Source organism: Lissotriton helveticus, chromosome 12 (assembly GCF_964261635.1).
Source record: "Lissotriton helveticus chromosome 12, aLisHel1.1, whole genome shotgun sequence".
In the NCBI taxonomy this organism is placed as follows: Eukaryota; Metazoa; Chordata; class Amphibia; order Caudata; family Salamandridae; genus Lissotriton; species Lissotriton helveticus.
This window is the reverse complement of record NC_136073.1, coordinates 298,939,460-298,944,150: the sequence shown is the minus strand read 5'-3', so window position 1 is coordinate 298,944,150 and position 4,691 is coordinate 298,939,460.

The window sequence follows — 4,691 nt, the reverse complement described above, 5'->3', positions numbered from 1 at the left end:
TCTACCATGAGCCCCAAACATCACTCCTGTCCTCATCCATCACGCAGCTCCACATATGAGACTCCTTGGATAGCGAGTCTCGTGGCCCCCGTTTCTTCGGGGTGGTGCAACCCAGCGGCAGGACCGCCGCTAATGTATTACGCTCCATGGGGTTGTCCAAGTAGCGGGTAGCACCCGAGCCAGCGTGCGCCTTCCCCAAAGCGTTAGTTGGTATGGGCAGTTGCGTGTTTGAAATAGGCCCAACGCCTTTCGGAAATTTATTTTCCTCATCAGGGGCCAGCAGTAAAGTGCATGACGTCTACCATCTCCCTGTATGAAAACACATATTGTGCTTGTGGGAGATGTAGTCCATATATCCTGGATGGATGCACTCTCAAATTAATGCTCGTTCCAAGGCTCTACCATGAGCCCCAAACATCACTCCTGTCCTCATCCATCACGCAGCTCCACATACGAGACTCCTTGGATAGCGAGTCTCGTGGCCCCCGTTTCTTCGGGGTGGTGCAACCCAGCGGCAGGACCGCCGCTAATGTATTACGCTCCATGGGGTTGTCCAAGTAGCGGGTAGCACCCGAGCCTGCGTGCGCCTTCCCCAAAGCGTTAGTTGGTATGGGCAGTTGCGTGTTTGAAATAGGCCCGACGCGTTTCGGAAATTTATTTTCCTCATCAGGGGCCAGCAGTAAAGTGCATGACGTCTACCATCTCCCTGTATGAAAACACATATTGTGCTTGTGGGAGATGTAGTCCATATATCCTGGATGGATGCACTCTCAAATCACTGCTCGTTCCAAGGCTCTACCATGAGCCCCAAACATCACTCCTGTCCTCATCCATCACGCAGCTCCACATACGAGACTCCTTGGATAGCGAGTCTCGTGGCCCCCGTTTCTTCGGGGTGGTGCAACCCAGCGGCAGGACCGCCGCTAATGTATTACGCTCCATGGGGTTGTCCAAGTAGCGTTTCCGAAACGCGTCGGGCCTATTTCAAACACGCAACTGCCCATACCAACTAACGCTTTGGGGAAGGCGCACGCAGGCTCGGGTGCTACCCGCTACTTGGACAACCCCATGGAGCATAATACATTAGCGGCGGTATGCCGCTGGGTTGCACCACCCCAAAGAAACGGGGGCCACGAGACTCGCTATCCAAGGAGTCTCGTATGTGGAGCTGCGTGATGGATGAGGACAGGAGTGATGTTTGGGGCTCATGGTAGAGCCTTGGAACGAGCAGTAATTTGAGAGTGCATCCATCCAGGATATATGGACTACATCTCCCACAAGCACAATATGTGTTTTCATACAGGGAGATGGTAGACGTCATGCACTTTGCTGCTGGCCCCTGATGAGGAAAATAAATTTCCGAAACGCGTCGGGCCTATTTCAAACATGCAACTGCCCATACCAACTAACGCTTTGGGGAAGGCGCACGCAGGCTTGGGTGCTACCCGCTACTTGGACAACCCCATGGAGCGTAATACATTAGTGGCGGTCCTGCCGCTGGGTTGCACCACCCCGAAGAAACGGGGGCCACGAGACTCGCTATCCAAGGAGTCTCGTATGTGGAGCTGCGTGATGGATGAGGACAGGAGTGATGTTTGGGGCTCATGGTAGAGCCTTGGAACGAGCAGTAATTTGAGAGTGCATCCATCCAGGATATATGAACTACATCTCCCACAAGCACAATATGTGTTTTCATACAGGGAGATGGTAGACGTCATGCACTTTACTGCTGGCCCCTGATGAGGAAAATAAATTTCCGAAACGCGTCGGACCTATTTCAAACACGCAACTGCCCATACCAACTAACGCTTTGGGGAAGGCGCACGCAGGCTCGGGTGCTACCCGCTACTTGGACAACCCCATGGAGCGTAATACATTAGCGGCGGTCCTGCCGCTGGGTTGCACCACCCCGAAGAAACGGGGGCCACGAGACTCGCTATCCAAGGAGTCTCGTATGTGGAGCAGCGTGATGGATGAGGACAGGAGTGATGTTTGGGGCTCATGGTAGAGCCTTGGAACGAGCAGTAATTTGAGAGTGCATCCATCCAGGATATATGGACTACATCTCCCACAAGCACAATATGTGTTTTCATACAGGGAGATGGTAGACGTCATGCACTTTACTGCTGGCCCCTGATGAGGAAAATAAATTTCCGAAACGCGTCGGGCCTATTTCAAACACGCAACTGCCCATACCAACTAACGCTTTGGGGAAGGCGCACGCAGGCTCGGGTGCTACCCGCTACTTGGACAACCCCATGGAGCGTAATACATTAGCGGCGGTCCTGCCGCTGGGTTGCACCACCCCGAAGAAACGGGGGCCACGAGACTCGCTATCCAAGGAGTCTCGTATGTGGAGCTGCGTGATGGATGAGGACAGGAGTGATGTTTGGGGCTCATGGTAGAGCCTTGGAACGAGCAGTAATTTGAGAGTGCATCCATCCAGGATATATGGACTACATCTCCCACAAGCACAATATGTGTTTTCATACAGGGAGATGGTAGACGTCATGCACTTTACTGCTGGCCCCTGATGAGGAAAATAAATTTCCGAAACGCGTCGGGCCTATTTCAAACACGCAACTGCCCATACCAACTAACGCTTTGGGGAAGGCGCACGCAGGCTCGGGTGCTACCCGCTACTTGGACAACCCCATGGAGCGTAATATATATATATATATATATATATATTGTAGGACCTTAGTCTGGGCTACCCTTGCTGGAGATTCCGTTCATTTTAGTGTGCTCGCATAGCTCACACAGCCATTGCTGCCATTTTTAGTATTGCACTTTTGTGGAATTGTTTTTAATCTTAAGTCTGTTTTAATGATTACACGCTACCTGAACTAGGCACGCTATGTTCTAATGCTGCACTGGGGGCATGTTTGTAAAAACTTTAATCTTTACCTGAGCTTATGATCACTTTCAGCATTCGGCCCCTGCGGTACCCGGAGGTTAGTCGGGACCGCACTTCACCGCGGTTGAGTCTCTAGTATTCCGGCCCCACCACTATATTACACGCACTGGAGTGACCGCGCAGCGTGTGGGTCGTAGGACCTTAGTCTGGGCTACCCTTGCTGGAGATTCTGTTCATTTCAGTGTGCTCGCATAGCTCGCACAACCATTGCTGCTATTTTTAGTATTACACTTTTGTGGAACTGTTTTTAATCTTAAAACTGTTTTAATTATTACGCTCTACCTGCACTAGGCGCGCTATGTTCTAATGCTGCACTTGAGGCATGTTTGCAAAACTTTAATCTTTACCTGAGCTTACGATCACTTTCAACATTCGGCCCCTGCGGTACCCGGAAGTTAGTCGGGACCGCACTGCACTGGGGCTGATGCTCTAGTCTTCAGGCCCCACCACTATATTACACGTGCTGGAGAGACCACGCAGCGTGTGAGTGGTAGGACCTTAGTCTGGGCTACCCTTGCTGGAGATTCTGTTAATTTCAGTGTGCTCGCATAGCTCGCACAGGCATTGCACAGTATTACACGAGCTGGAGCATCCGCACAGCGGGCGCACCGCTGGCACACCGAAGGTGCACCAAAGGCAAGCCTGTCTGCGCCCATCAGCTCCTGGAACACGACCAGCGCCAGAACCCCAGGCCAAATTGCATCAGGAACTGTTTTTAATCTTAAAACTGTTTTAATTATTACATGCTACCAGCACTAGGCGCACTATGTTCTTATGCTGCACTGGGGGCATGTTAGTAAAACTTTAATCTTTACCTGAGCTTACGATCACTTTTAGCATTCGACCCCTGCGGTACCCGGAAGTTAGTCGAAACCGCACTGCACCGGGGTTGACGCTCTAGTCTTCCGGCCCCACCACTATATTACACGCGCTGGAGCGACCACGCAGTGTTGTAGACGAATCTAGGACTCTAGTTAAATATACCCGATTTATGCCCCTATGTGGTTATATCAAATCATATCCTTATATAGGCATAAGAATCATACCCATCTTAAGACATAGCCAATGCAGTCCAAATACGGCAAGGCTACTCCCATAGACTCCTAGAAAGCACAACGTGTTCTTAGATAAACCAAGCCTCTAGCAGCCTGGGAATTCCCCCTGCTTCTGTATTGATTTGTCCTAGAACTCCTGGAGTCCTGGAAGAACTGCGAGTTCTTAGTGACGTCTTATGTCCAACCTTACGTCAAACTCGGCATCTTCCAGGTATAAATATACCAGCATCTGCCCTAGCAAAACACACAGTGGTTTGGAGCTATCTACTTGCCCGACGCCCTGCTGTAGCAAGTGCCGAAGGAAACCGACCGTCCTGCTGACGCACTGGGAGAGACGCTGTCTTTTCTCCTGCCGAGAAATCCAGCTCCAGTGTTTCCCTGTCACCCTTGCGGGTTGCTGGGAGATCGAGTCCTGAGAGAGAGATACAAGACCTCCTTCATTCTATAACCAAGGTACGGAGCTGATTAGACCCTTAGAGAATTCTTGATTTAGATTCTTGGCAGAAACTATCTTAACTCGAACTACATCTCACTTACTCCTTCCCATGTACTAGGCTTAGGTTAGGTACACCGGGGTAGGCGTATCTTAGAAGCACCAGTTGAGTACGTTTAATCATTATTTTATCATTGTAAGTATTTTATCCATTTTAAGTATCTTCTGGATTAGAAACCTTATAAATGTTTTTACAGTATTATTTCACAATACTCTTTTTACTGTA